The sequence below is a fragment of the Rhyacophila brunnea genome, unplaced genomic scaffold (assembly GCF_057557595.1).
Source record: "Rhyacophila brunnea isolate RB1 unplaced genomic scaffold, BYU_Rbru_1.0 scaffold_20, whole genome shotgun sequence".
Taxonomy (NCBI): domain Eukaryota; kingdom Metazoa; phylum Arthropoda; class Insecta; order Trichoptera; family Rhyacophilidae; genus Rhyacophila; species Rhyacophila brunnea.
In genome coordinates this window covers 17,301,969-17,313,456 of record NW_028232860.1, presented here as the reverse complement: position 1 = coordinate 17,313,456, position 11,488 = coordinate 17,301,969, and the positions used below count along the sequence as shown (strand labels likewise).

The following is an 11,488-nucleotide window of genomic DNA, read 5'->3' as shown; positions in this document are numbered from 1 at the left end:
AAACTCTCCAAGTGTTTTTCAAAGTTTTCTGGGCTCAGGCGGAGCCGCGTGCAGAATAACACGGTGCTATTTAAATTTTCAGTGATGTATTGTTTAAATTTGATTTACTTGATCATATAATATTATATTATACAACAAAAAACGATCTGAAAAAAATAGCACGTGGATTCTTGGAGTTGAACCGCCAACAATTCAATAAACAAATGAACGCACTACCCATTGCACCACTCAGGCCGCTGCGAGAGTGACAATTTTAGGGAACGTACACAAAACTATTTTACGATTACCTTCGGTTTCTTGCAGTTTTTAAATTTCCTTGTCTTCAGTAAATCGAATGAAATATTATTTATCTTTGCTATTTTTCCAGTCAAGAAGTCTCTTCCTATCCTTTGCCTTTTTACTGAGGATGGTGGTCACTGAAATTACAGGTGTTGGCAAAAATTTCCTCCCATCTGGAGCAATCCTGCGCTGATCCTCGCTTCAGTCTCTTTCTTGATTATGTTGCTTCATCTGGAAGGCATACGCCCTCGCAACCTCCTCCCGTGATCAACCCCCTCCAGGATTCTTGGAGTAAAAAAATTGAAACAAGTACATGTGGCCGAGAGATGTTCTTTGAAGCCAAGATTTTTCTGAATAGATATTTGTGAGCCTGGCCATGCATGACATGGTTATTGTGATGCTGTGGCTTTTCCATATCTTGATGAGACAACTCATTGCATTGTTAGGCAATAGCTCTTCACCTAATTTCCTAAACGCAGCTACCGGAGGCATTGAGGTTTGAACCGAGGTATATGAAATCGCTCCTTTCAAAATGGCTGTTTCTCAGTGAGGACAAGCTTGTCAGTTAGATCGAAAATCGTTCATTTTCTCTTGGATATTTTGGTATGGCTGAATTCAGTGTTTGGTTTTTCAATATGCCCAAGGAGTCACAATTATCGTCAGTAGCGAAGGGTGGAGGTAGGCTGTTAAGTATAAATAGTGCACATTAAACATTGTCAGTATTTGTTTTTATTGAACTAATAGTGCCTGTATATACATATATATATATATATATCATGACTGCAGTGCAGACATCAAAGTTACATATTGCTTTTTTTTTTATTACATTCAATCAAATTGACAATCATCATTGATTGAGCACATTCAATTCAATAGACGGCAATCATTGATAATGAATTTCAGATACAAAGTGTTTCTATCTATAAATATGTTTGCAGTGCCCAAGAGCAAGGTTACAACATCACTATTCTACAAAAAGGTGTAAAAACACGTTTTATGTCCATACAAAAAAATAATTAATTTTTTAATATTCCCAATGCTTTTATTTTCTGCCATTCCCTTCAAAAACAGAATATCAGGATTTCAGCCTTTAATGCAAAACATGCAGCAAAATTTTACTAGCATGAAAAAACTAACATTGTAGTATGTTTTTTATTTATAAAATAGAAACACATCCGGTTTTAGTATTTATTCAGAGTTCACAGAGATTAATCAACAATAACAGAGAATAAATACTTCAAACTGTACACGAAAATAGAATAACAAGATAAGATGACTCGCTCGACCAAATGAACTTGCCAAAGGATTAGTTCGGTTCAAGTAACTATCACATTTGACAACTAGAAACCATACTTATCACTAGAAATGAATCTCGATAGTGTAAGGTGCTTAGTTTCAAAATAGAGGACCTGTATGATCCAAAGGATCAGAGCTAATTAGACTAAGCTGACTGGCTGTAAGACTGTGAGAGATATCAATTACAGAGTCAATATTGGGTTATATCCTAATCCGTCTACATAGGACGCTTGCGGCGTCCAATCAATGGGAAGCACCATCTATGGGTCTCGTTTCGAAGTCACGCCGCTACATCGTCCCTTTACTATATTCAGGTTTCCTTCCGTGGTGTGTGCATCGCAGTCTTTCTATAAATCTATTAATGGAGAGCAGCGGTGAAGAGTGGAGGTAGGCTGTGGAGGATCAACATAAATAGTGCACACTAAACTTTGTCAGTCATACTCACCTGTTTTCACTGATCTAAGAATACAAATTTCAGATTGTATTAGTTAGTTTTTAAAATTCAATTAAACCCTGCCTAGACTAAACCATACAGGTAGGCTATGGAGATCCGGAAAAAACAAAGCACACTTTGTCAGTTTTACTTATTTGTTATCATTGAACTAAGAATACAAATTATTGCAATGGTTTTAAAAATTTGATTAATCCCTGCCAACCAAACCATAAAAGATAAAAAAATAGGTTTGTATTTATAAAATATCTAAAATGATTTATGATTTAATGCCATAATTTAGAGGGAAGAATATTTTTTACCCAATATCAATTGTTTACGTTAAGGCAGGGTTTAATTGATTTTTAAAAATGAACCAATACATCTGCAATTTGTAATATTAGTTCAATGTAAACAAATACGTATGACTGACAAAGTTTAGCGTGTACTATTTATGTCGGATTTCCCCTGCCTACCTCCACTCTTTGTCTCTGATGGAGAGGGTAGTGACGTTGGGAGAAAATTCAATATATGAGAAATTATCTAATGCAGTCTTAAATTATATTTTATTATAAATATTGAAATATTTAGGCACATAATTTGGGAGATCTTATCATGGCCCCCACAAGGTGGGGGCTGACAGGGCTCTAGCCTGGGGGCCCGGGCTCATGGAGGGCCCGGCGTGGCAAATTAACCAAATAAGTGAGATAAACACACATGACAAAGTTTCTCTAATAGTAAAAAAAAGTCGCCTGCTACGCTATTTTCCTTTGTTAATGTTTATATTTTAAAATATGTGGTTGTGGGATGTAATTTTTAATTGTGTCATTATTTGATAACTCCATTATTCAAGTGGATTTAAGTATTAAAAAGACCCTTAATTTTACCATGAACACCATTTGGAAAACGCTACTGTAGAGAGAGCATCACACTGCCTTTAACCTTGGCGATAGGTAGGGGGCCCGACAAAGATCCTAGCCTTGGGGCCCGCTTCAGGATGTGGGGGCCATGGATCTTATAATCATATTTGCACGAGACTGGAACCAGAACTCACAACCATCGCAATCCGGGTGTAGTGCTTTACCAGTTAAAACCTCAATTTAACATTAAGTTATTGCATGCAAAATGTGAAAACCAATAAAGATAATATAATATTTTTATTTAACATATCAAAATTATTAGATAAATCACAATTTATATTTATAAATCTCACAGCTTAGACATAGACAATTAACTTAGAAGAATAGTAATTATTGGTGGGACTCAAATTTTTTTGGATAATTATGACTCATAACTCATGAAACACATACTTTTTAAAAATATCCCACCTAGGGATTCCAATATCGGTATTTCAAAACCGGTATTCTTTTATTTATAGATACCGAAATACCAGTATTTTCGGTATTAAGTATACACGTACAGTACACTCTCAGTAATCCGCCGCTCGGTTATCAGACAACTACTATAATCCGCCGTTATTTTTACTAATTGAAAGCACAAAATCAAGCTCTATAATTCGATTGTCTAAAACGTACGTTCATCACGAAGAAAGTAATGTACCAAGGATGAAAGTGCCCAAGGACCGCATCACTTATGCCGTGCTCCAATGTAACCGGGACACACAAAATGAAGCTATTGGTCAAAGGGAAAGCCAGGAATCCTAAGCCATTCAAGAATATCTGCCTCACTGGTTGTGTCAAGTGATTTACTATTTATTATTTAGTTAATAAACTCAGTTATATGTATGATTTAGTAAATACTTGATTTTGATTATAAATATAACCATAATTTGCTAGTACAAATTTCTCAAAAAAACTATTTTTATGAAATATCTGTTTTAATTTTTACCATATTTTGTATGTGTGCACTATAATCCGCCGCTTTCACTAATCGGACACTTGTCTGGTTCATGGGGTGGCGGATTACTGAGAGAGTACTGTACTTATATGTTTTTCAAAAATGAATTTAAATTGTATATTAAATTTAGTGTATACGTTTTATCGAGCCAAAACACAAATACATTGACTGAAACTAACAAAAATTAAATAACATTTAAAAAATCCCTCAAATATACATTCGATTACGAATTAACATATTTCGAAAAAGAAAACATTCATCGCAAATAATTCCAATTATTCTATAATTATTGATCCAACATTGATAGTACATCCAACAGTTGTTGAATTTCAGAGAGATGTTTCTATACCCGGAGTTTTGCAAAAATAAATAGTTCTAAAATATTAATGATTTATACATAATTTTATATATTTACAAAGGTCAACATAATAAATGTAAGTAGGTGATTTAAGTTTCTATAAAATAGTGTTCTACATAGATTTTAATAGTTATATTTATTGATAGTTACTTATTTGTTTCTATAATATTATGTTTTGACGAATACCGGTATTCTACAATACATACCGGAATTGGTATATTCATTCGGTATTGCCATCGCTAATCTCACCCTATGATCCAATATTTTAATAATTTTGTCATCTTTGAAACAACAAGGAGATTGTAGCGGAAACAGAAACAATGTTACAAAATTGCAACAAAATAGACATTGTTTTCTATATTGTATTTTGTATTTTATAATTCATTTATTTTTTTCTATTTTCAGTCTACTCGATTTCGAATTAACAAGGGTTTTTACTGTAATGTATTATACACATGTCACTATAATTATGTGTATAAATATTTATACATTACAATTTCATTTCATTAAAAAATTAAAAATAATACATATTATGCTTCTATGAAATTTTAATGCAATCATGTTTTTTGGATTATTTATTTATTTTATTTATTTAAGAATACAAAACATTGTGGACATAACAAATCTAAATTCAAGACGTACACTACATGAGATTTACATTATAAGTCAAACATTACCCTCACAAGAGAGAAGAGATTATAGAAAAAAATATATATATAACAATAATAACAACAAAAAAAAATCAAAACATACTTAAGTACAATTTAATAGAGAAAAATATAATTTTTGAGAACGAAAAACATACAATTTTATACAGAAAAATACAGTTTCAAAAACAAAATGCAAAGTACATAATTGAAATTGTCTATGTCTTTAGGCTGCGCGCACACGGCAAAGCGAAGTTTCGGATTCATCCGCCAAACGACGTTTGCGTTTTATTTGCGTTTTATTTGCGAGCCGATTGCGTTTTAAATGCGTTTCAAATGCGTCAATATTTCGACAATGCTGTCCAAGAGAAAACACGGTTTTCAAGGGGATTCATAAACGCCTTTCTTTGAAACTGCACCCTGCTGCGAGAGTATTTATCTTTCATTACAGTGGCGTACAAGGGTAAATAAATCAATATAAAATCAGTACGTAATATTGCATTATACCTACATTTATTTTCCCACTATTGCTTCTTTTGGAGCTGGACTGTTTTATATCGAAAGCGTTTTGAAAATTACCTATTGTTGAGCCTATTATATACCATCATCATCAATACTATCGACCGAGGGTACTTGATGGAGTTTGAATTTAAATTCTAATTGATTTAAGTTTTGTACTATTATTATTTATTAATACAATAAAAAAAGATTATAAGTTAATACACGAAGAAAGGGTAAAAACCTTATTACCTAGATACCTACTAAGTAAAGGATTAAGTACAAAAACATAATATTTTGAATAATTTGAATATTTGCAGTATTCTAAAAACCTGTTGTAAATACTATTAATACATTCGGTAGGTAAGCAGTTTTACAAAATATAATAAAAAGTTGTGACACAGCACAGCTATGAGAAGAAGTATTTTACGAGAAGAAAGGCTCGCCATATCTATACGGTAAACTAAACTATTATTATTTATTTTGTAGTATGTACTTATTTAATTAATTTTTTTATTAGTTGACACTGTCATCTTCTATAGATACACTAAAGTGGAAACGGGTACTAATAATAATATATTGAAGTGAGAATAATGAATACCCACCTACTACTATTGATAGGGATGTGCTTGTGTACTTGTATCGGTACAAGTATATTTATATTAATTATTGTTTTTTTGTTATAATATATTAGTTGCGATTAATTGACAATAAAATTTTGATAATTTATCTATTTAGCCGCTACAGTACCATATTATTCAATTACATATTCAAAAAAAGTTGGTAGTTATGAATTCAAAACACCTTTCATAAAAAATAGATTGAAATATTAGTAGGTATACCATCATCAATACTATCAACCGAGGGTACTTGATGGAGTTTGAATTTAAATTCTAATTGATTTAAGTTTTGTACTATTATTATTTATTAATACAATAAAAAAAGATTATAAGTTAATACACGAAGAAAGGGTAAAAACCTTATTACCTAGATACCTACTAAGTAAAGGATTAAGTACAAAAACATTATATTTTGAATAATTTGAATATTTGCAGTATTCTAAAAACCTGTTGTAAATACTATTAATACATTCGGTAGGTAAGCAGTTTTACAAAATACTCGTATAATAAAAAGTTGTGACACAGCACAGCTATGAGAAGAAGTATTTCACGAGAAGAAAGGGTCGCCATATCTATACGGTAAACTAAACTATTATTATTTATTTTGTAGTATGTACTTATTTAATTAATTTTTTTATTAGTTGACACTGTCATCTTCTATAGATACACTAAAATGGAAACGGGTACTAATAATAATATATTGAAGTGAGAATAATGAATACCCACCTACTACTATTGATAGGTATGTGCTTGTGTACTTGTATCGGTACAAGTATATTTATATTAATTATTGTTTTTTTGTTATAATATATTAGTTGCGATTAATTGACAATAAAATTTTGATAATTTATCTATTTAGCCGCTACAGTACCATATTATTCAATTACATATTCAAAAAAAGTTGGTAGCTATGAATTCAAAACACCTTTCATAAAAAATAGATTGAAATATTAGTAGGTATACCATCATCAATACTATCAACCGAGGGTACTTGATGGAATTTGAATTTAAATTCTAATTGATTTAAGTTTTGTACTATTATTATTTATTAATACAATAAAAAAAGATTATAAGTTAATACACGAAGAAAGGGTAAAAACCTTATTACCTAGATACCTACTAAGTAAATGATGAAGTATAAAAACATAATATTTTGAATAATTTGAATATTTGCAGTGTTTCTAAAAAAACCCGTTGTAAATACGATTAATACATTCGGTAGGTAAGCGTATTAAAATGTCATTTCTCGTAAACAATAGTTTTCTCGTTGTGCAATATGTTGGGAGTTTAATAATATTAACTAATGAGAGATGTCACCAACTGTAACTACTCACTAAATAAATAAAAAAACGAATAAACAATGTTAAGGTATAGTTCGTAATATGCAAATTTAAATAATTTTTGATGAATACCTATATACCTATACCGAAAATATTTATATAAGTACCTATAGATACGTATTGAATTACCCACCTACCTATTCATATTATATGAAATACATATTTAAAATAACACCATTCTTTTGGGAAGAATACAAGTAGGTATGCATTTGGTTATATTCGATATTAAATAAGTATGTATCTTTAATAGAATCATGCCTCCTTTTTAGTAGTAGAATCTTTATGTAGGTATCGAATCTATAAAATATATTTATTAAATTTAATCTGTTTTTAAGCGTGAAGGCTCGCCATAACTATAAGGTAAACTAAACCATTATTATTTATTTTGTAGTAAGTATGTACTTCTTTAATTATTTTTTTTATTAGTTGACACTTTTATCTTCTATAGATACACTAAAATGGAAACGGGTGCCAATAATAACATATTGAAGTGAGAATAATGAATACCTTCCTACTACTATCGATAGGTATGTTCCTGTGTACTTGTGTAGGTACATGTATATTTATATTAATTATTGTTTTCGTGTTATAATATATTATTTGCGATTAATTGATAACAAAATTTAGATAATTTATCTATTCACCCGCTACAGTAAAATCTATAAAATATTTTAATTAAATTATATCTGTTGCTCTACATTGCATGAACGCCACTGAAGCAATGGAGTAATTAATTATGTCATACAATACGTGCCATGAATATACTACCTACCACATGTTCTTTTAAATCTTCCCATTTAGGCCAGGACCGAACTTTTGAAAGCTGAAATTTATGGGGGCGCGTATTAAGAAATATTACTGATTAACCACATAATTATGTTCAGAAAGGCCTAATAAATTTTATTTACCAATGACAAACTCATGACCGGATGAGTGGGTATTTTTCATTAAAAACTTGGGTATAATGTAAAGGTTTAAGCCTACGCAATCTGCACCTAGCACATTGTCATATATAATAATATGAAGAATGTTAAATCTCAGTCGGTTCCATGACAAAACAGGACAGTGACAAAACAGAACATGACAAAACAGAACACCTGGAGAAAACCTGGATGTTCTGTTTTATCATGTTCTGTATTGTTATTGTTGTCGAAGTCATGATGAATTGTTTGCAACCAGAAAGATTCACTTGAATGATTAATGCTTATTTGGACTATGTCTGCATTTGCGTATAGCTAACAAAAATCCGCATGAAAGTCATTAAAAATAATTTCTACACTATGAAAATATCATCAAATTAAAAAACGCTTTCGATATAATATAACAGAATTCTATTCCAAATCAAGCAATAGTGGAAAAAATAAATATAGGTAAAATGGTAAAAAAGAAATACTTAATAATTATGTAGGTAATGTTTACATATTATATTTTTATATTTTATTTATCTTAGTTCGCCACTGGCGACAAAAAAAAGGTTTTTTTTAATTCTTCGGATAGTGCAATAAATAAATTCTTACATAATAACACTAACGGTGAAAACAAAAAGTACTAATATCCATAATAGCTATAAGTTGGCGAACACAATAAGGCACATATTGTATGACATAGTTTATTACTTTAGTCCGAAAAAATTAAAAAAATCTTCCTTCTTTCTTAATTAGTGTCATCAAGAATTTCACAGTGGCGTTAATGCAATGGGGAAAACAGATATAATTTAATTAAAATATTTTATAGGTTTTTTGTATATAAATTGTTAGAACAATGTAATATATTATTATACCTATTGTATCTTTTATTAAATAAACATTTAAAACATATTATTCATAAACATTTGAAATATCTCCCCTTAAAATCTGTTCATATTTCCAATAGAATATTATTGCTTAGAATTCAATAGCTACATATTAAAAAGATAGCTATTGTAATGAGACTATATCAGGTAATTTCGTGTTAGTGTACCTACTAATATTTCAATCTATTTTTTATGAAAGGTGTTTTGAATTCATAACTACCAACTTTTTTTGAATATGTAATTGAATAATATGGTACTGTAGCGGCTAAATAGATAAATTATCAAAATTTTATTGTCAATTAATCGCAACTAATATATTACAACAAAAAAACAATAATTAATATAAATATACTTGTACCGATACAAGTACACAAGCACATACCTATCAATAGTAGTAGGTGGGTATTCATTATTCTCACTTCAATATATTATTATTAGTACCCGTTTCCATTTTAGTGTATCTATAGAAGATGACAGTGTCAACTAATAAAAAAATTAATTAAATAAGTACATACTACAAAATAAATAATAATAGTTTAGTTTACCGTATAGATATGGCGAGCCTTTCTTCTCGTGAAATACTTCTTCTCATAGCTGTGCTGTGTCACAACTTTTTATTATACGAGTATTTTGTAAAACTGCTTACCTACCGAATGTATTAATAGTATTTACAACAGGTTTTTAGAATACTGCAAATATTCAAATTATTCAAAATATTATGTTTTTGTACTTAATCCTTTACTTAGTAGGTATCTAGGTAATAAGGTTTTTACCCTTTCTTCGTGTATTAACTTATAATCTTTTTTTATTGTATTAATAAATAATAATAGTACAAAACTTAAATCAATTAGAATTTAAATTCAAACTCCATCAAGTACCCTCGGTCGATAGTATTGATGATGATGGTATATAATAGGCTCAACAATAGGTAATTTTCAAAACGCTTTCGATATAAAACAGTCCAGCTCCAAAAGAAGCAATAGTGGGAAAATAAATGTAGGTATAATGCAATATTACGTACTGATTTTATATTGATTTATTTACCCTTGTACGCCACTGTAATGAAAGATAAATACTCTCGCAGCAGGGTGCAGTTTCAAAAAAAGGCGTTTATGAATCCCCTTGAAAACCGTGTTTTCTCTTGGACAGCATTGTCGAAATATTGACGCATTTAAAACGCAATCGGCTCGCAAATAAAACGCAAATAAAACGCAAACGTCGTTTGGCGGATGAATCCGAAACTTCGCTTTGCCGTGTGCGCGCAGCCTTAGGGAGCGCATTTACTAATCTTGCATGTATACAATTAGATTAATATCTACATCTAATCAAATGACACGAGTCATCGGGTGTTGTTTGATTTAGCCAGTTCATGCTAAGTGCATGCAATATTTTATAGATTCCACTGAACAATTACAAAAATATTGTTATGTTCACAATCGATGAGGAAGTTTACTCAAAACACTTGTTGAACATTTTTTTTTCAATTGAGTTGTTTTATTTTCTCTACTGAAAAAATCAACTGGGAACAAATTCATTTTTATACCTGCGGGGTCTATTCTATAAACAAGACGACTATCAACCACTAAAGTGATAGTATTTATTACATATTATTTGTATTGAGTTTTATAATTGTTACAATAAGGCCGTCTAAACAGTCAAAACTGTCTATCTCTCTCTAAATTTTATCACAGCCAAAAGAGGTGTTGGTAAAATATAGCACTTATTGCAACAATTACAATAAGTGCTAATACTTTGATACAAACCTACCCAAGTTAGCCGTCGTATTTGTCACTTTATCACATCTGCGGAAGTATAGAATAGACCCACTGGTCCGGTACAAATCCCATATTTTGTGAGAGTTGTCGTTGAAACAACTTTCAATATTCATCTGATAGCATCAAGTTTTTGTGATAAGATCACATAAAGATCTGTTAAAACCTGTGATAAGCACAACAATTAAGGTCGACTGCAATAGGATGCACAGCCAGGAGAAATGCCGGCGTATCTTTTCACATGTATTTATAATAATAATATTACATTTTTCTTTACGTTTATTGACAAATCAGTGATGTATTATTCTATGTTATTATTCGGTAAAAAAATGTTTATTAATGGAAGAATACAAATGAGTAACAGCATTTCGGAACAATATACATACTATTAATTATTTATACATTGATAGTTTTTCCTAAAAGATCTTTTACAATAACAATTCACAACTTTTACATCAAACGTCAAATGGTTTATTGCGAAAAATCCAGGGCCGTATGCATAATATTATTTTGAACCCAAAATATACGATGTGTTTTTCAAAGTAAAAACTGTAAAAGTGCTAGTTAATGACATTCATTATTTACATAGATTTTATATT

The 11,488-nt window shown here is 30.3% G+C and overlaps 1 protein-coding gene across 1 annotated transcript in view; it reads right to left on the bottom strand.

Moving 5' to 3' along the window:
- The window catches only part of mRpS5 (mitochondrial ribosomal protein S5), a 344,261-nt gene that overhangs the window by 224,161 nt on the left and 108,612 nt on the right, over positions 1-11,488 (bottom strand). The gene's annotated exons all lie outside the window — the stretch shown is intronic.